This window comes from Nycticebus coucang, chromosome 15 (genome assembly GCF_027406575.1).
Source record: "Nycticebus coucang isolate mNycCou1 chromosome 15, mNycCou1.pri, whole genome shotgun sequence".
Classification (NCBI taxonomy): Eukaryota; Metazoa; Chordata; class Mammalia; order Primates; family Lorisidae; genus Nycticebus; species Nycticebus coucang.
In genome coordinates this window covers 33,246,213-33,271,000 of record NC_069794.1, presented here as the reverse complement: position 1 = coordinate 33,271,000, position 24,788 = coordinate 33,246,213, and the positions used below count along the sequence as shown (strand labels likewise).

At 39.5% G+C, this 24,788-nt stretch overlaps 1 long non-coding RNA gene across 1 annotated transcript; it reads left to right on the top strand.

The window, feature by feature from the left end:
• The first annotated feature begins 63 nt into the window (after positions 1 to 63).
• Positions 64 to 23,968, top strand: LOC128566352 (uncharacterized). The gene is made up of 3 exons (XR_008374560.1): positions 64 to 446; positions 1,010 to 1,166; positions 23,279 to 23,968. It is a non-coding gene; the product is annotated as an uncharacterized LOC128566352 (long non-coding RNA).
• Positions 23,969 to 24,788: the final 820 nt, after the last annotated feature.

Below are 24,788 nucleotides of genomic sequence, written 5' to 3'. Positions count from 1 at the left end.
GCCGGAGCGCGCGTCGCGGCCCGCCCCGCTTCCCGCTTGTAGGAGGCGGATCCTCAGCTTCCTGCGGGAGGAGAGCCGTCGGCGTGAAGGGTTTTTTTTTTGTTTGTTTGTTTATTTTTTGGAGCAGGCTGTGGGAGGCCCGGAGCTAGCTAGTTGCCAGAGAATGTGCAGTTGAAACTGGAAAGTTTAGGGAGGTGGAGCAGAAAAAAGAAAGGAGGGCGTGTCTCCGGAGAGGGCTGTAACTGGGCAGCTGGTTCCACCGGCCTGGGGATAAACAGCAGCTGCGGACACCCCCGGTGGCGGCGCGGCCCGGGCTGCCGCTCCCAGGTCCGCGAAGGGGCTCGGCCCGGGCTCTAAAGATGCACACGCCAAGCGCGCGCGTAGGGTGATTAAGACTCCCAGAAAGTCGTCAGGATGTGGCGGTGTTAACGCTGGCGTTGCAGATGGTATTTATTTTTAAATGACTTGAATTTGCCAGTTTTTCTAAAATGATTTTTGTCATCAGAGTTAGTATTTTTTAAAACCACCTTTGCTCTATGAAGTGGAGTCTTGAAGTTTGTAAATAGCTTTCGGAAACAACAATGGGGAAAGTGTAAAGGAGCAGAAGGCTACTTAAAAAGCTGAAGCCTTCTGTAAGTGAAGGTGTCTTTGTGTTAGCTGCTATCTTGGCGTGTTTTAAAAGTTGGGGTTTTTGTATATTGGGCTTTCTTACGTTAGAAACATCCGTGGGTGCAAAAATCTAACTCGAATCACATGCTATTCCACCCTGCCCCCCCAAAAAAAGAGAGGGAGAGAGAAGAGGAGAAGGAGAAAGGAATTTTCCGTCTAAAGATGACAAGTCTCTGACTTGCGTGCTTAAGAAACTGGAAGGCGGTTGATGCCTAAGGAGCTGTCCGGTTTTCCCCCACCGCCTAAGAAATATTGCTAGGAAGCCATATGTAAAATTGCACTAAGATTAGATGTGGAAAAATGTCACTGTAGTGTTTTTATGTTTGTTTGCTTGTTTTAGGGCCTGGCAGCCAGATCATCAAGTCAAACTGTACAAAGTCTCTAGCAGCGTAATAATGTGGATTTACCTGAACTGCAGCATTGTTTTAGGTCCTTCAGTGACTGGTTGATGAGGAATAATAGGACATTCTAACAAAAGCGAAGAAAGAGGAAGAAAAGTAAGTCAAATAACCCACCCATTTATTTAAAGATAGGTTAATAGTATAAAAGACCAGCAAAACATTATATCAAATTAGCAAACATAACAAATATGAAATATATCACATTAATATTATGTTACATGTTACACTCCAATCATAATCCTGTTTTTCTTCCTATAAAAGTCTAACTTCTTCCTAAACAAGGGAAGAACCTCGGTCTTGGCATATTTTACCTCCTTCTGAATACCTCCTCTTCTTCCCTGTTATTGTTGAAGAGTTTATTTCATCTTTAAAAAAAATTAAAAAGAAACAAAAACTTGTGCTTATTTTTTAATTACTAAATAGTTATTTACATTTATTAATTGTATCGTCAAGATCAGTGGCATGGGGGCATGGGAGAGAAGGTGACTGTAGAGCAGATTAATCTAACAGGGAAAAATATTTTATTACTGACCTTGTTTGGCATTGCCAGTGCATGTGATGATAAAGAGCAGACCAACAATTGTTCAGCTTTATTATTTTTTTGAATAGGGTAGATGATGTTATGTTGCTGAAGTTCCTTCAATACTCTCTTGTCATTCCTTGTGTTTTTATGACTGTTACAATTTTTAGGAGTACTACAACATTTTGTAGAATATTCATCAATTGGGGTTTGTCTAGTATTTTTCCCATAATTAGACATGGGCTATGGGTATTTTGGAGGAAGATCACAAAGGTATAAAGTACTATTCTCATCCCATCATATCAAGGGCAGATCTATCAACGTGACTTATCCCTGTTGCTGTCAATATTAATCAGAGGTTGAGGTCAAGTTGCTCCACTGTAAAGATACTTTTCTCCAGCAGCATAGTTCAGTGGGTAGGGTGTCAGCCATGTACACAGAGCCCAGCCTGGGCCTGCTAAACAACAATGACAACTGCAACCAAATAATAGCTGGGCGTTGTGGCAGGTGCCTGTACTCCCAGCTACTTGGAAGGCTGAGGCAAGAGAATGGCTTAAGCCCAAGAATTGGAGGTTGCTGTGAGGCACTCTACCCAGAGCAACATAGTGACACTGTCTCACAAAAAAAAAAAAAAAAAAAAAAAGATACTTTTTCCCCCTCTCTTTCCATGCTGTTCTCTTTAAAAGGAAGTTACCATGTACAACCACCACTGAAGAGATAGGGTTATGCTTTAAATTTGAATTTGGATATTGGGCTTTCTTAACATTAGAAACATCCTTAGGTACAAATCTTAACTTAAATCATGCACCATCCCTCCCTGTCCTTCAAAATAAAAAGAGAGAGAACATCTGTGTAAATTACTTAGAATATTTTTGCCTTGAGAGGCTTGCCTTGTATCCCTTAATTTCTATTTTTATCTCTTTATTTTAATTTTTGTAATCTCATGTCTGTTTTCCAAGTCATTCATTCATTCTTCAGCTCTGGTCTCTGTTAAGATAATCTTTTAGTTTTATAAGTTTTATTTGGTTCTTTTCCTTCTCTGCCTGGTCCTTTTTAATGTTCTTTTCTCTTGTTTTTAATTCTTGCTATTTTTCTTTAATCATTTTAGTCATAGGAATACTAATTGGAGGTTTAATCCTGATATGTATCATGGCAGTTATTTCTCGGGTATTTTATGATTTGGGGATTGTAAGTTCATATTCTTTGAAACTTTAGCAGTAGGAATTTCTTGCAACCTAGTTAAGGGTATGTCAATTCAGAGATGTTTGTGTTCATTGCTACCAAGTGTTGCTGAGTATTACAAACCTGGACTTTTTACAATCTCTTGACATCTGGGTTCTTCAGTTATGATGAGAATATACATTCAAATCCCAATCTGAATGAGTAATGGTAGACCTATGGTTATGAGAGCTCAAAAAGTATTTTTAAAACCTACAGTCCGAGCTAAGATATAATAGCTTACAGTTAATTTCCCTGTGCTCTAGGCCAACTATTCCTTAAAGAGAATGTAGCTCTTCAAAATTACTGCTTTGTGCAGGCATCTCAATTACAACTTCTCTTGCATACTCATTTCTTGTCTCTACAAAGCATTAAAACCCAAGTTGCTTTCTCTTCGAATATCCTTTCTTACCAATCCCATTATTGTGGGTTTTTTGTTTTGTTTTGTTTTGTTTTGTTTGCAGTTTTTGGCCAGGGCTGGGTTTTGGCCCCGGCATATGGGGCTGGCGCCCTACCTCTTTGAGCCACAGGTACCACCCCCATTATTGTGGTTTTAAGGACCTAATGCTTTCTCCTCTTCATTAAAGCTTTGATGTTTCTTACTATCCTTTCATATTTTTTCTTTTTCTCTCTTTGCTATATTACATATTTATTTATTTTTATAGACAATCTTATCAACTGTCATGGTAATATATTTAATATATTTATATTGGAGACATTTGTCTTGCTCCATCACATAGGCTGGAGTGCAGTGACAAAGCTTAGCATAACCTCTGACTCCTAGGCTCAAGCAATCATCCTGCCTCTGCCTCTGGGGTAGCTGGGACTACAGTCAAGCACCACAATGCTTGGCTAATTGTTGTTGTTGGTGGTGGTGTTGCTAGAGACAGGGTCTCTGTTGCCTAGGCTTGGTCTTGAAATTCTGGCCTCAAGCAGTCCTTCACCTTGGCCTCCTAAAGTGTTGGGCTTATGGGTGTGATTCCATTTATAATTTGTTTTTATATTCATCTAATTTTAATCATCTTTAATGACTTTAACATACATATATGATTTAAAACATATATATTGGGCAGTGCCTATGGCTTAGTGAGTAGGGTGCCAGCCCCATATACCGGCTGGTTCAGGTTCAAACCCGGCCCCAGCCAAACTGCAACAAAAAAATAGCCAGGCATTGTGGTGGGCGCCTGTGGTCCCAGCTACTCTGGAGGCTGAGGCAGGAGAATCGCCTAAGCCCAAGAGCTGGAGGTTGCTGTGAGCAGTGAGGCCACAGCACTCTACTGAAGGCAACAAAGTGAGACTCTGTCTCTAAAAAAAAAAAAAAAGAAAAGAAAATACATATATTATAACTATATGGTAAATATATATGATTGAAAATAAATGACCCAACAGAAAGCTGCAGTAGTGCTTTTCATTTGTGATAAAATGAAATTCAATCCAAATAATAAGGGAAAAGATGCAGGAATAAAAGTAACAATACTGATGAATAACAGAGCAAGCAGCAGCATCATCATGAGCATATGTACATCTCACAATGCACAAAGCAACAACTGATGGAACTGTAGGAGGAACAACAGCAACAACTGTATTGGAAGATTTTAAAACATCCCTTTCAGAAACTGATGGATCACGAGGGCAAAACATAAACAGTCATTATAATCTGAGCGGTATAATTAATAACTTTAATCGCTTAGATAGAATTTTATGCTACAAAACATTCATTGTAGGAAAACAAAAACACTTCTGAAAGTAGATCATATATTAGAGCACAAAGGAAACAAAGTAAATTACAAATGTTTAGCAATATACAGATTATGTTTGTGAACCACAATGCAATACAGTTAGAAATGAATAGCAAAAGGAAAGTTAAGAATCCCATGTTTTGGAAACTATATAATGTAACGAAAATAATACAAAACCCAAATCATAACAAGTATTTTTTTTCTTTTATGAAATGAAAATACTGTGTATATTAGGAAAATATCTTTGCTGACAGAATGAAATTCATAGTTTTTGTTTTTGTTTTTTTCTTGAGACGGAGTCTCAAGCTGTCTCCCATGCCAAGGCATCACAACCCACAGCAACCTCAAACTCGTGCCTCAAGAGTGATTCTCTTGCCTCAACCTCCCAAGTAGCTGGGACTACAGGTGCCAGCCACAATGTCTGGCTACTTTTTTGTTGTAGTTGTCGTCGTTCAGCAGGCTGCTGACCTACAGGTGCCGAGCCGAATTTCATAGTTTTAAATATAGTTATCCAGAAACATGTACAAATAAAAGCCAAGTATTTGATTTAATAAGTCAAAAGAAAAAAAAGCAACAAAAATAGTCAAAACATCGAGAAAGTTTAGTGAAGGTTACGAGATGGCCACCATCTGTTCCTCCCTTTCCCATAGGCAAATGCTGTTCATCACTTTAAGATATGAAGCCCCATTTCCTTGTCCTTGGATATGGGCTTCCTTTGCTCATTTGTTTCAATAATAGAATGAGGCAGAAGTTATGTTTTAAGATGTTTGGAGCTGGATCATAAGCAATCTCATGGTTTTTATCTAGTTCTCTTAGAATGTATATTCTTCTGACACCTCTCTTGGAACCAGTTACCATGTTATGAAAAGGCAAAACCTCATGGAGAGATTATAAGTATGTGGGTGTTCTGGTTGGCTTAGAAGCCAGAATGAACTACTAGCAAAATGAGATAGTCTCTTAGATGCCCAGCCCAATTGAACCTTCAGACATCTCCAGTCTCAGCTCTATCTGATTGCACCCACGTGAACACACTGTGAACAAGAACTACTCCCACAGTGCTCAGTCAACCCACAGAATCATAAGAGATAATAATTGGTGTTTTAAGCCACTAAATTTTGGAGCTGCTTATTACACAGCAGTAGAAAATTGGGATGTTATCTGGTACCTAGAAATAAGGTACTACTATAAAAAAAACTCTAAATTACCTAAAACCTGTGATACCAGCTTATGAACGTATCTTTGGGGCTGAGGAACAGGCAGAAGCTGAAAAGTATCACAATTTTTAGCAAATGCTGAAAGGACAATGGGGAAATTGTTAATGAAGGGTGGAGAAAGAACGATATCTGTAAAATAATGATGGTAAGGTTAGTAAAACATTTGGCTGTGATAACACAGAAAATAGAAAAGATGTGCATTTACTTAGTGGATCTGGGTAAAGAAATTTTCAAGCAGAAGGTTCAAAGAACCCGATGGTTTAGTTTAGTTGCTTATAAAAGAATACAGATGGAGAGAACTTAATTAGAGGAGTTAACTATTCAGTTTTTGTGTACAATATAGAGGAACGATAGAGGGCCTGGAACAATCTTTCCTTCCATCAAAAGATTCACAATTAAAATAAACATTCAGGGAAATGGTAAGTGCCTGGATACTACCAATAAAATAGGCACCCAGAGTAAGGCTGAGATCAAGAGTTCCCCTGTAAGACTTCAGCACAATTTAAGGCAGTACCTCTTAAGACTGTTTTAGCTAGTTAAAGGTCTTCTGAGCACTTCCAGTGTTTGCTTCCTAGATTCTCTTTGATTGACAAAAAAGCTTTTAAAAATTTTAAAGGCATTGATCCACAGTACCCTGAACCTGAGCCCTAGTCAGAGAGGAATATGTCTCAGAGAGATTTTTGTCTGATAGCGTGAACTCAAGCAAGAGTCATAGAATACACACAACATCTTACAAAAATTATATTAACAGAAGTACTGTGAATTTGAATGAAAGATACAGGGACAGTTGACAATGGAAAGAGTCCTTGGGACCCCAGTCTTCTGTGATTTGTATATGAGCTGATAAATCTACTTATCAGTAACCATAGCCCATTTCTTATAAAAAAGGAGAGATGACTTAGAGTGCAGAGGGAAGAGTCCAGAGGGCAGAGCCCAGAGCTATTGAAAATCACTCCCAGCAAGCAGAACTGGCCTTTAATTAAGAAACTAGTGACATGTGTCCAAGTAGATTTCTTAGTCACCACGGACAAGTGACTTCTAGGTGCCTCCTCCTCTCCCTCTTTATGAGTGGGAGAATTTACCATCCTATGCCTGTTTCACCATTGCATGTTGGATCTATACAGACAGATAATTGTCTCTTTAGTTCGCAAGTCTTTAAGTCAAGAGGAAATATACTTGAATATGGGCTGGACCTTGTTATTGGAAGTAACATTCCTAGGACTTCCAAGGTTAACTTATGAAAAACCTTGTAGGTTTAGTCTGAATGTCTGGATCTCTTGGAATGCTTGTTCTTTGGATACCTTCTCTCTGAGCCTGGCTGCCATGCTGCAGCACATCCAAGTCACATGGAGAAGTGTGCCAGTGGACAGCCCAGCTAAGCTCCCAGCCAATAGCATCAACTGCCAACCACGTGGCTGAACCTCTCGGGGCCACCATGGGATGAAGCATTCAGAAGACTCCACCTCAGCTGCTTGTCTGTTTGCAACCACAAATCTAAGAATCTGCCAGCAAAGTTCAGTGAAACCACAGAACCCTGAGAGATAATAATAAAATATTGCCTTAATGCAGTAAATGCTGAATGGCTTTTTGTACAGTAGTAGACAACTGGAAGAGAATTAAATAATAAAGACAAGAGCAGGAATCAGTAAAATAGGAAAAAATAAATGGAGAAATTATCCAGACAAAAGCTGGTTTATACAAAAGGTGATCAAGGCAGATACCAGTGCTTCTCAAATTGATTAGTAAAGGAAAAGTTGCAAATTAACAAAATACAGAATTTTTAAAAGGGAGAACAAATACAGTCACCACAGAAATGAATACTAAGAGTGGTTGGAAGTGGTGTCTCGTGCCTGTAATCCCAGTGCTTTGGGAAGCTGAAACAGGAAGATAGCTTGAGCCTAGGAGGTCAAGACCCGCATGGGTAACATAGACCCTGTTGCTAAAATATATATTTAAAAAATTACCCTGGCATGATCTCACATGTCTTAGTCCCAACTACTTAGGAGACTGAGGTGGGAGGATCACCTGAGCCCAGGAATTTGAGGTTGAAGTGAATCATGATTGAATAACTGCAGTCCAGCCCTAGTGACAGACTGAGACCCTCATCTCTAAAAATAATACTAGAAAAGTATGTTATAAGTAATTATTAACTAATAAAACAGAGAGCCTAGATTAAAATGAAGAAATTATTTTAAAAAATAACATGCTAAAGTTGGTAAGAAGTAGAAAATATGAATATATTATTAGCATTTAAGTAATTATCAAAGGCCTTTCCTCCCAAATAACCATAGGCCCAGGTGGAATTACAGGTGAGCCTTGTCAGACTTCTGAGTTAGAGTGAATACCTTCTTATCCAAATTGAGAAAAAAAAATGAACACATAAAGCACCCCAGGTCCTTTAACAAAGGGAGTATACTCCATGATTCCCAAATCCATCATGGCAAAGAAAACAATAGTCCCATTTTTTTCCCCTATGAAAAGACATCTAAAAATTCTAAAAGAAATACAGGTTGAACATCCCTAATCTGAAAATTCAAATTGCTCCAAATATCTAAAAACTTTCTGAGCATTGAAATGACAAGTGGAAAATTCCACATCTGACCTCTTGTTGGCCTAAGCAGCAGAAACACCTTACCAAAGGGACACTAACATAACATGTGGGAAGTGTTCTTCTTCCAGGACATTGGCGCTTGGTCCTCTGAAAAGCAATAATAATACTAGAACACTCTTGGCTTTTTCCTGGGCCTGGCTTGCCTCACATTACAAGGGGCATTACACTAGCTGCAAATAGTTCTCTTTTAGCCTTGCAGATAGAAAAGAGATTATTGGGTTAGATTCCAGATTGCCCCCATGACTCCCTACCATCAATAAAGGATGGTTTCCCATTCATTCTGCCATCACAACGCAGCATCCCTGACAGATGTCCATCAGCCCAGGCTATTTGAATAGCCCCAGTGATGGGCTCACTAACTGCCAAGGATTTTTGTTGCACTGCCAAACACAGGGATTTATTGGACTATTCTTTTGTAGGTATAGCCAAAATGTATTTCTTTGTTATTTTTACTTGTGGACTTTGTCTTTAGAGTAAATGAGACAAAGCTGTGCCCCTGCTAACCATGTTGCATTTTTCCTATACAATCTACAGGTTTAAGGGACTTCAGCTCCTGTTATGTTTCAACTGTTTCAACCATTTCTTAAAATAGAATCCAAGAGAGCAAAACCCTCTTTACTTGCCTGTTTTTCCAAAGTACTGCATATCATTCCACAACGGTAGAGACAGGGTTCCTTGCTATTAGGCCTCAAGTTGTGCCCAGGTATAAGATGTCTGTGGTGCACACGCTTTACTTACTGTTAAAGGGCCTGGGCATCCTCAGCTTCAATTGGAGAGCTTCTTTCCACGCAGCACTTTCACAGAGCTCATTAATTGACCCTAATGAGAGATAGTGAATACCTTCTTCTGTAATTCCATCAGACTTTCTTGTTTTCTGTTCACATCCTCCATGAGAATATTTAGGAATGGCACATCACCCGCATTTGCAGATTATGTACCAGGCTGTCCCTTCTACTTCTCTGATACGTGACTCTCCGAGACAAAGCATACTTTCTTTTTACTTTTTTTTTTTTTCGCGGTTTTTGGCCAGGGCTGGGTTTGAACCCTCCACCTCTGGCATATGGGGCCGGGCCGGCGCCCTACTCTTTTGTGCCACAGACGCAGCCCCATACTTTCTTTTTATTTATTTATTTATTTATTATTGGGGATTCATTGAGGGTACAATAAGCCAGGTTACACTGATGGCATTTGTTAAGTAAAGTCCCTCTTGCAATCCTGTCTTGCCCCCAGAAGATGTGGCACACACCAAGGCCCCGCCCCACCTCCCTCCTTCCCTCTCTCTGCTCTTCCTTTCCCCACCCCTCCCTCCTTCTTTCTCTCTCTGCTCTCCCCTTCCCCCACCTCCACCATGACCTTATAATTGTCATTAATTGTCCTCATATGAAAATTAAGTACATAGGATTCATGCTAATCCATTCTTGTGATGCTTTTCTAAGAATAATGTTTTCCACTTCCATCCAGGTTAATACGAAGGATGTAAAGTCTCCATTTTTTAAAAATAGCTGAATAGTATTCCATGGTATACATATACCACAGCTTGTTAATCCATTCCTGGGTTGGTGGGCATTTAGGCTGTTTCCACATTTTGGCAATTGTAAATTGAGCTGCAATAAACAGTCTAGCACAAGTGTCCTTATGATAAAAGGATTTTTTTCCCTTCTGGGTAGATGCCCAGTAATGGGATTGCAGGATCAAATGGGAGGTCTAGCTTGAGTGCTTTGAGGTTTCTCCATACTTCCTTCCAGAAAGGTTGTACTAGTTTGCAGTCCCACTAGCAGTGTAAAAGTGTTCCCTTCTGTCCACATCCACGCCAGCATCTGCAGTTTTGAGATTTTGTGATGTGGGCCATTCTCACTGGGGTTAGATGGTATCTCAGGCTGGTTTTGATTTGCATTTCTCTAGTAATTAGGGATGAGGAGCATTTTTTAATATGTTTATTAGTCATTTGTCTATCTTATTTAGAGAAGGTTCTATTCATGTCTCTTGCCCATTGATATATGGGATTGTTGGCTTTTTTCATGTGGATTAATTTGAGTTCTCTATAGATCCTAGTTATCAAGCTTTTGTCTGATTCAAAATATGCAAATATCCTTTCCCATTGTGTAGGTTGTCTCTTTGCTTTGGTTGTTGTCTCCTTAGTTGTACAGAAACTTTTCAGTTTAATTAAGTCCCGTTTGTTTATTTTTATTGTTACAATTGGCAGTCTTCTTCATGAAGTCTTTCCCCAGGCCAATATCTTCCAGTGTTTTTCCTGTGCTTTCTTTGAGGATTTTTATTGTTTCATGCCTTAAATTTAAGTAATTTATCCATCTTGAATTAATTTTTGAGAGTGGAGAAAGGTGTGGGTCCACTTTCAGTCTTTTACATGTGGATATCCAGTTCTCCCAACACCATTTATTGAATAGCGAGTCTTTCCCTCAAGTTGTTTTCTTGTTTGGTTTGTCAAAGATTAGGTGGTTGTAAGATGTTAGTTTCATTTCCCGGTTTTCTATTTGATTCCAAATATGTCTCTATTTTTGTGCCAGTACCATGTTGTCTTGACCACTATGGCTTGTAGTATAGCCTAAAATCTGGTATGCTGATGCCCCCAGCTTTATTTTTATTACTAAGAACTGCCTTAGCTATACGGGTTTTTTTCTGGTTCCATACAAAACACAAAATCATTTTTTTCGAATCTCGAAAGTACGGTGTTGGTATTTTAATAGGAATGTCATTGTATAGGTAGATTGCTTTGAGAAGTATAGACAAATGTTGATTTTTCCCATCCATGAGCATGGTATGCTCTTCCATTTGTTAATATCCTCTGCTATTTCCTTTCTGAGGATTTCATAATTTTCTATATAGAGGTCCTTCACTTCCTTTGTTAGGTATATTCCTAGATATTTCATTTTCTTTGAAACTATGGTGAAGAGAGTTGTGTCCTTAATTAGCTTCTCCTCTTGACTGTTATTGGCATATACAAAGGCTACTGACTTGTGGACATTGATTTTGTATCCTGAAATATTACTGTATTTTTTGATGACTTCTAGGAGTCTTGTGGTTGAGTCTTTGGGATTCTTTAAGTATAAGATCATGTCGTCAGCAAAGAGGGAGAGTTTGACCTCCTCTGCTCCCATTTGGATTCCCTTTATTTCCTTGTCTTGCCTAATTGTATTGGCTAGAACTTCCAGCACCATGTTGAATACTAAAGGTGACAGAGGACAACCTTGTCTGGTTCCAGTTCTAAGAGGAAAAGCTTTCAGTTTTACTCCATTCAGTAAAATATTAGCTGTGGGTTTGTCATAGATAGCTTCAATCACTTTCAGAAATGTGCCACGTATGCCTATACTCTTCAGTGTTCTAATTAGAAAAGGATGCTGGATTTTATCAAATGCTTTTTCTGCATCTATTGAGAGGATCATATGCTTATTATTTTTGCCTCTGTTAATATGTTGGATAATGTTTATGGACTTGCGTATGTTAAACCAGCCTTGCATCCCTGGGATGAAACATACTTGATCATGATGTATGACTTTTTTGATGATAAGGTGTAATCTATTGGATAGGATTTTGTTTAGAATTTTTGTATCTATATTCATGAGTGAAATTGGTCTGAAATTTTCCTTTTGGTTGGGTCTTTTCGTGGTTTTGCTATCAGGGTGATGTTTGCTTCATAGAATGTGTTGGGGAAGATTCCTTCTTCCTCAATCTTTTTGAATAATATCTGCAGTACGGGAATAAGCTCTTTCTTGAAGGTTTGATAGAATTCCTGTGTGAAGCCATCTGGACCAAGGCATTTTTTGGTTGAAAGCTTTTTTATTGTTTCTTTAATTTCAGTGCTTGAAATTGGTCTGTTCAGGAGCTCTATTTCTTCCTGGCTAAGTCTAGGGAGCGGTTGTGATTCCAAATATTGATCCATTTCCTTCACATTGTCAAATTTCTGGGCATAGAGTTTCTGGTAGTATTCAGAGATGATCTCTTGTATCTCTGTGGGATCAGTTGTTATTTCTCCTTTATCATTTCTGATTGAGGTTACTAGAGATTTTACCTTTTTATTTCTCGTTAGTCTGGCCAATGGTTTATCTATTTTATTTATTTTTTCAAAAAACCAACTCCTTGTTTCATTAATTTTCTGAATGATTCTTTTGTTTTCAATTTCATTGATCTCTGATTTGATTTTGGATATTTCTTTTCTTCTACTGAGTTTAGGCTTAGATTGTTCTTCTTTTTCTAATTCCATAAGATGGCTTGTGAGTTTTTTGATGCATTCTCTTTCTGTTTTTCGAATGTAGGCATCTACAACGATAAATTTTCCTCTCAAAACTGCTTTTGCAGTATCCCACAGGTTTTGGTATCTTGTGTCTTTATTGTTGTTATGCTCAAGGAAGTTAATGATTTCCTGTTTTATTTCTTCCTGCACCCATCTGTTATTCAACAGAAGGTTGTTTAATTTCCATGCCTTTGTGTGGGGTTGAACGTTTTTGTTAGAGTTGAGTTCCACCTTTAGTGCCTTGTGGTCTAAGAAGATACAAGGTAAAATTTCAATTGTTTTTATTCTGTTGATATTTGTTTTGTGTCCCAGGATATGATCAATTTTGGAGAATGTTCCATGGGGTGATGAGAAGAATTTATATTCTTTATCTTTGGGGTAGAGTGTTCTGTATGCGTCTATCAAGCACAGTTATTCTAGGGTCTCATTTAAATCGCTTATATCTTTGTTTAATTTCTGTTCAGAGGATCTGTCCAGCTCTGTAAGAGGAGTGTTAAAGTCCCCTGTCATTATGGTATTATCAGATATCATATTGCTCAGAGTGAGTAAGGTCTGTTTCAAGAATCTGGGAGCATTTAAAATGGGTGCATAAATATTTAAAATTGAAACATCTTCTTGTTGTATTTTTCCCTTGACCAATATAAAGTGACCATCTTTGTCTTTTTTGACTTTAGTTGCTTTAAATCCACATGTATCTGAAAATAAGATTGCAACTCCTCTTTTCTTCTGAATGCCATTTGCCTGAAAAATTGTCTTCCAACCCTTGACTCGGAGCTTTAATTTGTCTTTTGAAGCCAGGTGTGTTTCTTGCAGACAGCAAATGGATGGCTTGTGTTTTGTAATCCAGTCAGCCAATCTATGTCTCTTCAGTGGGGAATTCAAGCCATTAAAATTTATTGAGATAGTTGATAAGTGTGTAGTATTCTATTCATCTTATTTTGTAAGAGTCCGTTGCTTAGTTTTATCTTTTGCATCAGTGTGGAGGTTAGGTTCTGTCCTTTAATTTCTGAGTTCTTACTTTGCTGCTGATCCATTGTGATGGTCAGTGTTGAGAACAGATTGAAGTATGTCCTGTAGAGCCGGTCTTGTCATGGCGAATTTGCTCAATGTTTGTATATGAGTAAATGATTAGATTTCTCCATCAATTTTAAAGCTTAGCTTAGCAGGGTACAGAATTCTGGGCTGGAAATTGTTCTGTTTAAGTAGATTAAAGGTAGATGACCATTTTCTTTTTGCTTTGAAAGTTTCATTAGAGAAGTCTGCAGTCACTCTGATGGATTTGCCCCTGTAGGTCAACTGGCACTTACTCCTGGCAGCTTGCAGAATCTTTTCTTTTGTCTTGACTTTGGACAGGTTCATCACAATGTGTCTTGGAGAAGCTCAGTTAGAGTTGAGGCGACCTGGAGTTCGATAGCCCTCTGAAAGCAGTGTGTCAGAATCTTTGGTGATATTTGGGAAATTTTCTTTTATAATATTCTCTAGTATGGCTTCCATTCCTCTGGGGCATTCTTCTTCCCCTTCTGGGATTCCTGTAACTCGTATGTTGGAACGTTTCATAAAGTCCCATAATTCTGACCGTGAACATTCTGCTTTCTCTCCCTTCTTTTCTGCCTCTTTAACTATCTGAGTTATCTCAAGAACTTTGTCCTCTAACTCCGAAATTCTTTTTTTTGCATGGTCTAAGCTGTTGCTGATACTTACCATTGCATTTTTAAGTTCCCTAATTGACTGCTTTAGTTCCTTTAGCGCTGCTATATCCTTTCTATATTCTTCATATCATTCATCTCTTATTTGATTCTGTTTTTGGATTTCCTTTTGGTTATTTTCCACTTTATTAGAAGTTTCCTTCATTGTTTCCATCATTTCTTTCATTGTTTTCATCATGTGTATTCTAAATTCCCTTTCTGTCATTCATGATATTTCTTTTTTTTTTTTTTTTTGCAGTGTTTGGCCAGGGCTGGGTTTGAACCTGCAATCTCTGGCATATGGGACTGGCGCCCTACCCCTTTGAGCCACAGGAGCCACCCTCACAACATTTCTTTATTGGTCGAATCCTCTGCAGTAGCTACCTCATGGTCCCTTGGAGGGGTTGCTATGGACGGGTTCTTCATGTTGCCTAAGGTTTTCTGCTGATTCTTCCTCATGAGTGATTTCTTTTATCTGTTTCCTTGCCCTAATTTTCCTTTCACTTCCTCTTGCTCCTTAAGTTCCCATGCCTGTGGACTAAGGTTTCAATGAGTCTTTTTGGTACAGGACCAGAAGGATGAGAAGGTTGAATAGCAAGAAGGGATAAAAAAAAGAAAAATTGAAAATAAAATAGAGAAGGGAGAGGAGGTGGGTAAAAGGGAATATTGACAAAAAGAAGAGAGGCACAGAAAGAGGGAAACAGAGCAATACAGCTGAACAGTAGGGTACTTGACACAATCTTAAAAAAAAACCCAAACTCTGGTGGTACCCAGTTTGGTGGTTCCTTTGAGGTCAGCAGCTCTTTGCTAACCTGATCGGACACAGTACCCCACCTCCACCAAGTACAGAAGAAACACAAAGAGGTATAAATCAAACGAAAACAAGCAAAGAGAAAATTTTATGGGATAAAATTGGGTGAAAAACCAAATAATAGGGGTAGAAATACTAGCAAAAATGAAGTTGTAATTTATTGAAAAAGGCGTCAATGCGAAATTATATTTAAACTAGAAAAATGGAGAAAGAAAAGAAAGAAAAAAAAAGGAAAAGGAAAAATCTGTATGGAAAAGGTTGAAATTAAAAAACAAAACAACAACAACAAAATAAAAAACAAACAAAAACAACAACATCAAGAAAAAAAAACAACCAAAAACAAAGCAGTATATATATCTTGTTGAATATTGTCTGGGCAACAGGCGGTCTTCTGGGGTATGAGATGTTAAATCACAATGCTGATACAACAGGAGGCCTCCGCTGATTTCTCAAACCCCACAGGGTAGACACCCTAAATATCTCTTTAGTCCTCTTAAAAGGCACTTTAAACTTCTAAACTTGGCTAAGCAGAAGCTTTCCCAGGAAAGGGCTTGTCGCTGGGATCACTGCTGAAGTGGCTATCCATTTACTCAGTATGCCAAAATCGGTCTCACTCTACCCCTGAGGGTTAAGTGTAAGGCGGCTCAGCTCCCACCTTTAGGCTGCTTAGTCACTAGGTTACCAGCTCCTGCCCAATCCTTGCTCTGCAACCCTGAGGGCGGAACTTGCTGGGGCAGTTCTCTCACAGTTGATCCCTGTGGCCCACAGCCAAACACTATTAGCTCCGTCAAGCTCAGTGGCTCAGTCTGGGGCCCTAGACAACACCCAAAGTTCTCCACACTCCTGGTCAAGCTCTCCCCAAGGCAGTTCAACTGAGTGCCAAGTCCAAAAACACCAAAACAGTTCACAGGTAAGGCCTTTCTGGTTTGCAGTCTCGCTGGTGCTGTACTTACAGCTGCAGGCAGGATTAGACCCATCAAACACACGTGACCACTTGCCATTTTTCCACTATTTTTGTCCTTGTCTTGGAGTCCAGAAGTCTCTCGCTGACTCCCTGTGTCTTCAAAGGGATGAATATAGGCAGATCCCACCAGCCAGAGATGCCTGGAGTCGTATTTCCCCAGACTCACAGTGCCCAGTTGCAGGGAAGCTGTTACTCGGCCGCCATCTTGCTCTCACCCATACTTTCTTTCTTTCTTTTTATTGTTAAATCATAGCTGTGTACATTTGTGCAATCCAGGGCTACAATGTGCTGGTTTCATATACAATCTGAAATATTCTCATCAAACTGTTCGATGTAGCCTTCATGGCATTTTCTTAGTTATTGTATGTAGACATTTGTATTCTGCATTTAATAGTTTTCACCTATACCCATTCTAAGATGCACCTAGGTGTGGCCCCACGCATTACCCTCCCTCCATCCTAACCTCCCCCCTCCCTTCCCCTCCCTTTGCCCTTTCCCCATATTCTTGCCATAGTTGGGTTATAGCCTTCGTATGGAAGCTATAAATTAGCTTCATATTAGGGCTGAGTAAATTGGATACTCTCTCTTCCATTCTTGAGATACTTTGTTAAGAAGAATATGTTCCAGCTCCATCCATGTAAACATGAAAGAGGTAAAGTCTCCATCTCTCATTAAGGCTGTATAACATTCCATGGTATACATGCACTACAGGTTGCTAGTCCATTCATGGGTCGATGGGCACTTGGGCTTCTTCCATGACTTAGCAATTATGAATTGGGCTTTGTTATATTGTGATTTTTGGTCTTCTGGATACAAACCTAGTAAAGGAATTATAGGATCGAATGGCAGGTCTATTTTTTGATCTCTAAGTATTCTCCAAACATCCTTCCAGAAGGAACGTATTAGTATGCATTCCCACCAGGAGTGTAGAAGTGTGCCCTTTTCTCGACATCCACACCAACATCTCTAGTTTGGGGATTTTGTTATGTGGGCTACTCTTACTGGGGTTAGGGGATATCTCAGAGTAGTTTTGATTTGCATTTCTCTGATGATTAAGGATGATGAGCTTTTTTTCATGTGTCTGTAGATCGTGCATCTGTCTTCTTTAGAGAAGTTTCTTTTCAAGTCCTTTGCCCACCCTGAGATGGGATCACTTGTTCTTTCCTTGCTAATACATTTGAGTTCTCTGTGGATTCTGGTTATTAAACCTTTATTGGAGGTATAACCTGCAAATATTTTCTCCCATTCTGAGGGCTGTCTGCTTGTTTTACTTACTATGTTCTTGGCTGTGCAGAAGCTTTTTAGTTTGATCAGGTCCCAGTGATGTATTTTTGATATGGCTTCAATTGCCTGGGGAATCCTCCTGATAAAATATTCACCCAGGCCGATTCCTTCAAGAGTTTTCCCTGCACTTTCTTCAAGTATTTTTATAGTTTCATGTCTTAAGTTTAAATCTTTTATCCAGTGAGTCTATCTTAGTTAATGGTGAAAGGTGTGGGTCCAGTTTCAGTCTTTTACAGATCGCCAGCCAGTTCACCCAGCACCATTTGTTAAATATGGAATCTTTTCCCCACTGGATGTTTTTAATTGGCTTGTTAAAGATCAAATAACGGTAAATAGCTTGATTCATCTCTTGGTTCTCTATTCTGTTCCAGACATCTACTTCTCTGTTTTTGTGCCAGTACCATGCTGTTTTGATCACTATCGATTTATAGTACAGTATCAGGTCTGGTAGAGTGATTCCTCCTGCTTTGTTTTTATTTCTGAGTAATGTTTTGGCTATTCAAGGTTTTTTCTGATTCCATATAAAATGAAGTATTATTTTTTCAAGATCTTTAAAATGTGACAATGGAACTTTGATAGGAATTGCATTAAAATTGTATATTGCTTTGGGTAGTATAGACATTTTAACAATGTTGTTTCTTCCCAGCCATGAGTATGTTTTTCCATTTGTTAACATCTTTAGCTATTTCTTTTCTTAAAGTTTCATAGTTATTGTTATAGAGATCTTTCACATCCTTCGTTAGATAAACTCCCAAATATTTCATCTTCTTTGGCACTAATGTGAAAGGAATACAGTCCTTGACTATTTTTTCAGCTTGCCTATTGTTGGTATATATAAAGGCTACAGATTTATGGGTGTTGATTTTGTACCCTGAGACATTGTTGTATTCCTTGATCAATTCTAAAAGGTTTGTAGTAGAATCCCTAGTGTTTTCCAGATATACAATCATATCCTCTGCGAAGAGTGATAGTTTGATATCTTCTGACCCTATGTGCATACCCTTGATTGCCTTTTCTTCCCTAATTGCAAGGCTAAAACTTCCATTACAATGTTAAAGAGCAATGGAGACAATGGGCAACTTTGCCTGGTTTCTGATCTAAATGGAAATGATTTCAATTTAATTCCATTCAATACGATATTGGCTGTGGGTTTGCTGTAGATGGCCTCTATCAGTTTAAGAAATGTCCCTTCTTGGGTGGCGCCTGTGGCTCAGTAAGTAGGGTGCCAGCCCCATATACCGAGGGAGGTGGGTTCAAACCCAGCCCCGGCCAAACTGCAGCAAAAAAATAGCTGGGCACTGTGGCGGGCGCCTGTAGTCCCAGCTGCTCGGGAGGCTGAGACAAGAGAATCACGTAAGCCCAAGAGCTGGAGGTTGCTGTGAGCCGTGTGACACCACGGGACTCTACCAAGGGCAGTAAAGTGAGACTCTGTCTCTACAAAAAAAATAAAATAAATAAATGTCCCTTCTATACTAATTTTCTTAAGTGTTCTAATCATGAAGGGATGATGGATAATATCAAAACCTTTTTCTGCATCAATTGAGAGAATCATATGGTCTTTTTTTTTTAGTTTGTTTATGTGCTGAATTACATTTACAGATTTACATATATTGAACCAGCCTTGAGACCCTGGGATAAATCCCACTTTGTCATGTTGTATAATTTTTTTGATGTGTTGTTTGATTCTGTTTGTTAGGATCTTATTGAATATTTTTGTGTCAATATTCATTAGTGATATTGGTCTATAATTTTCTTTTCTTGTTGGGTCTTTCCCTGGTTTAGGGATCAAGGTGATGATTGCTTTGTAGAAGGTGTTGGGTAGTAGTCCTTCTTGTTCTATTCCTTCTGTTTTGGAAGAGGTTGAGTAATATAGGTACTAGTTCTTTTTTTAAGGTTTGGTAGAATTCTGACGTAAAGCCATCTGGTCCTGGGCTTTGTTTTTTAGGGAGATTTTGTATAGTTGATGCTATTTCAGAACTTGATGTAGGCCTGTTCAACATTTCCACTTTGTTCTCCCTAAGTCTTGGTGGTGTCCTTCCAAGGATTGGTCAATTTCTTTCGGATTTTCATATTTCTGAGAGTAAAATTTCTTGTAATATTCATTAAGGATTTTTTTTAATTTCTGAGGGTTCTGTTGTTTTTTTAATCTTTACCATTTCTGATTGATGAAATTAGAGATTTTACTCTTTCTTTCCTGGTTAGGTTGGCCAAAGGTTTATCTATTTTATTGACCTTTTCAAAAAACCAACTTGTGGATTTATTGATCTGTTGTATAATTTTTTTGTTTTCAATTTCATTTAATTCTGCTCTGATTTTGGTTATTTCTTTTCTTCTGCTGGGTTTGAGGTTGGAATGTTCTTAGTTCTCCAGTTTCTTGAGATATCCCATTAAGTTATTAACTTCCTCTCGTTCTGTTCTCTTGAGGAAGGCTTGCAGTGCTATAAATTTCCCTTTTAGGACTGCCTTTGCAGTATCCCAGAGGTTCTGATAGTTCATGTCTTCATTGTTGTTTTGTTCCCAAAATTTGGTGATTTCCTTCTTAATCTCATCTATAACCCATCTATCCTTCAGCATAAGGTTGTTTAGCTTCCATGTTTTGTATGGGTATGCAGATTCCTATTGTTATTGGGTTCAACTTTTATTCCATGATGGTCTTAGAAGATGCAAGGAATAATTTCTATTTTTCTAAAGTTGCTGAGGTTAGATTTGTAGCCTAGGATTTGGTCGATTTTGGAGTATGTTCCATGGACTGATGAGAAGAATGTGTATTTAGTTTTGTTGGGACGAAATGTTCTGTAGATGTCTGTTAAGTGCAGATATTGAATGGTTAAGTTTAAATCTAAGATTTCTTTGCTTAGCTTCTTTTTGGAGGATCTATCCAGCACTGCTAAAGGGGTGTTAAAATCTCCAACTACTATGGAACTGGAGGAAATCAAATTGCTCATGTCTTTCAGAGTTCCTCTCATAAAATGAGGTGCTTTCTGGTTGGGTGCATAAATATTAATAGTTGAAATCTCATCATATTGAGTATTACCTTTAACAAATATGAAGTGTTCATCCTTATCCTTATTTATTTCGGTTGATTTAAAGCCTATTGCATCTGCGAATAGGATTGCAACGCCTGCTTTTTTCTGTTTTCCATTTGCCTGGTGTATAGATGAACATCCCTTTACCTTGAGTCTATATTTGTCTTTTAATGTAAGATGAGATTCTTGTAGGCAGCGGATATCTGGCTTGAGTTTTTGTATCCAGTCAGCCAACGTGTGCCTCTTTCGAGGACAATTACAGCATTCACATTAATTGAGAATATTGATAAGCCTTTCAAGAGTCTGGTGGACATTTTTAATCCTTTTGCGACTGTGGAAGTTGTAATTTGATCAAAATTTTCTGGGTGGGTTTACTTTTGTGGTGGAGGATTAAGCCGGTCTTTATGGAGGATAGGTCTGAGAATATCCTGGAGCCCTGGTTTAGTTACAGCAAATTTCTTCAACATGTGAATTTTATTAATGTATTTAATTTCTCCATCATAAATGAAACGCAGTTTAGCTGGGTACAGGATCCTGGGTTGAAAGTTATTTTGTGTTAGGAGATTAAAAGTCGATGACCATCCTCTTCTAGCTTGAAAGGTTTCAGCAGAGAGATCTGCAGTTATTCTAGTATTCTTCCCCTTGTAGGTAATGGTTTTCTTTCTTCTGGCTGCTTTCAGAATTTTCTCCTTCATATTAACTTTAGTGAAATTGATTATGATGTGTCTGAGGAATGTCTTACTCTGGTTGAGTTGTGCTGGAGTTCTGAAACTGTCTGCTATCTGAATTTCAGAATCTCTAGGCACATCTGGAAAGTTCTCCTTCATAATCTCATGGAGAAGAGACTCTGTGCCTTGTGAAGCCACTTCATCACTTTTGGGGATCCCTATAAGACGAATATTGGTTTTCTTCGAATTATCCCAGAGCTCTCTGAGAGAGTGATGTGTTTTTGCCCTCCATTTCTCTTCCTCTTTGAGAGTTTGGGAGCGTTTAAAGCTTTGTCTACAATGTCAGAAATCCTTTCTTCTGCTTGCTCCATTCTGTTATTGATGTAATCTACTGTGTTTCTCAGATCTTTGAGGGCTGCAACTTGTTGTCTCAATGTGTCAAAATCTTTGGTCATTTGGTCTTTTAACTCGTTGAATTCTTGAGACATCTTTTGGGTTACTGCTTAGAATTCTAATTTGATCTTATTTGCTATCCAGATTCTGAATTCGATTTCTGACATCTTAGCTATTTGTTTGTGCATGGAATCTTGTGTTGTGTCTGCTCCATTGTTCCTTGGGGGAGTTGATCTACTCTGATTATTCATATTGCCAGAGTTTTTCCCTTGATTTTGCCTCATGATTGTTTTTCATTGTTGCCTCTGGCTGTCCTCAGAGTTGGGGAGGTGTCTCTCCAAGATTAGACTCCAGCAGGATCCCTCTATTGTTGCTGGATCTTTGTAGGGAGTGACCCTGTGTAGCTCCTCTGGGGCTGCCCCAGCCGGGAGTTCTGGTTGTGGGAGCAGCCGGAGTGTGACACACTGGATCCAGCATCAGGGCTGGGGGTGGTCCACACGGTTCTGGGAGTTCCTGGCACCCAGTGACTTTGGCACAGAGGGCCCAAGGCTCCAGCACTCTCTGGCAAGGAGAAGGGCTCTGCGCAGAGGCAGGGAGGGCTCCGGAGGGCACCCAGCTACAAGAGTCCCTGGCCAGACGAGCAGGTGGGTGTGGACGCAGGAAGGGTACGGGAGGGAGTATGCAGGGTTGCGGCTCCTGGAGTTACTGGTCAGGGTGTTGGGAGGCCCCACAGGCAGGGTAGCAGGTCCCGGTGCAGCTCTTACCAGGATCCTGGCGGGTGCAGCTCTTCTGGAGTTCCGGGAGGGTGTCGATCGCGGGTCCCCTCTCACTCATAGTTTCTTTCTTTTTGTTTGTTTAGGAGGCCCGGGCTGGGTTCAAAACCACCAGCCCCAGAGCATGTGGCTGGTGCCCTAACCACTGGAGCTACTGGCACTCAGCCAAAGCATACTTTCTAATTGCTGCATTTTAGTCCTTGGTTCTTTCCTGTCATATCGAGATTGTACTTCCTTGTGTTAAAATATCCCCATCACCTTTTTATGTATGCTCTGCGCAGTGGTACGCCTGTATAGTACCCATTTCTGCATCAGTACACTTGAAAATTACACGACCTCTTCTCTTTCAGGCCTCTCACTTGGTGTGTAGGCTAGTGAGTCTCCTGCCAAGCCCTCTTTTTAGTCCTTGGTGATGTATTTCTTCTCCTTCCAGCAACTTATTCTGGTTACTACATGCTGTGGTTCATCACATCAAAGCTTTCCCCTATTCATACTACCATTACTTGTGGCTACACTGAGCCATTTGTTACCTCTTCAGTAATTCAGAGAGGGCAGTGATTGATGTATCTCATTTGATGGTCTATGAAAGGCTGCTCAGTGCTTGCAGCTCATCTTCATCCAGCACTGCTTGCAATTTGTTCTCTTTCTCAAAAGTGGTCAGTGCTTCCCTGTCTGCAAGGTTGAAGGCAAATTCTTAGGCCTGGATTTTAAGCCTCTAAATAACCTGTTTGCTTTCAAAGTCATCTTCTATGATTTTTTTTTTCTTTTTACTGAAGTATAATTTATAAGTGATGAAGCACACAAATCTTAGGTGCACAGTGTGTATGTGCCTATGTAACCACCATCCAGATCAAGATTTAAAACCTCCCAGGATCGCCCTGCTCCCCCTTGTACCCTCCCAGTCACGGCCCCTTTCAAAGGTAACCACTGTCATGAATTCTAGCACCATAGATTTGTTTTTGCCTGTTTTTAGACCTTTGTATAAATGGAATAATACAGTATGTGCTCTGGAAAGTCAGCCTAACTAAACCGTTTTTTTCTTTTCTGTTTTAGAGATAGGATCTCACTTTGTTGCCCAGGCTGGTCTTGAACTTCTAGGCTCAAGGGATCCTCCCGTCTCAGCGGCTGCAAACAAACCATTTTCATTGTAAGCCACCTCTTTGTGTGCTAATCCTATCAATAATTACATTGTACGCTCCTCAAAGGAAAGAAGTGTGTTTCATGACTCTGATAAAACCTTTTATTATCAACTCCTGGGGGGCCAGGTACAAAGGTTCCCAGCTGGTCCTCCCCAGGGACAGTGTCTTTCAAGCTGCCTTCTGACCTGCTTCCTGTGTCAGCTTCCTAAAGCACATGTCTGGGCATGTCTCTTGCTCTACAAATTCCAGGGCTAGATGATAAAAAGTCTTGAGAATGAGATTCTAGGCCAGCACTGTTGATTAAAAATCCATGCCAGACCATATATGTAATTTAAAATTTCCTAGAAGCCACATTTAAAAAAAAAAATTAAAAGGAATAGGTGAATTAAATTTTGATAATTTATTTAACCCAGTATATCCAAAATATTATCATTTCCACATGTAATCAATATAAAAAATTATTGAAGTATTTCCCATTCTTTTTCTCTGTGAGACTCAGTTGCCTCCTCTGTGAAAGGACACTAACACTTCACAGGACTGTGGATGATGAAAATGGGATGCTCCAGGCAGAGCCCATTGTATTCCCTTGCTAATGCTGCTGTAACACCTCACCACAGACTTGGCAGCTTCAAACAACCCAAAGTTATTATTACGGAGTTCTGAAGATGAGAATTCCAAAATGAGCTAAGGCCAAGGTCTCGGCAGAGCCACATTCCTTTTGGAGGATCTCAGGGAGAATCTGTGCTTCTGCCTTGCCTTTTTCAGCTCTCCCAGCTGCTTGCATTCTTGGTACCTGGACCCTTCTTCTATGCTCAAAGCTAAGTCTCTATCGCAGGCCTCTGCTTCTGTGGTCACATTTCCTCCTCTGACTCTGCCCCTCTTGCCTCCCTCCTTCGCATGCTAGGATCTTTGTGGTTACATTGGGTCCACTGGCTTAATCCAGTAGAGTATCCCCATCTCTAGGTCTGTACCCTTAATCACATCTGAAAAAGTCTTCTTGGCACAGAAGACAACATCTTCTCAAAACCTGGGAATGAAGATATAGACAGATTTAGGGGGCCCTTATTCCACCTGCCACTGCAGGCCTTCCATGACTATTGTTTCTTATGGTTATAAAACCTTGATCATCGTTCATAATACGCTGTCTTATTTACATGCTTGTGTATTTGTATTCTGTGAATGGCCCATCGGTCTGCCTGGCATGGCTGCTACATGGCTTTACTAACTCATGCAGTTCATTCATCAGGCAACTTCTATATGGAAGTCATGGTTACTAAGCAACAGGGAATAAGTGTACTGTCAAAAGTGGCTCTAGAACAGGTGCTCAAATATTTATTACATTAATGAAGCCAAACAGCTTAGTTAATGCTTATTACTGGGTGCTGAGCTTTAACCTTGGCTTTTCTTTTCTTTTTTTTTTTTTT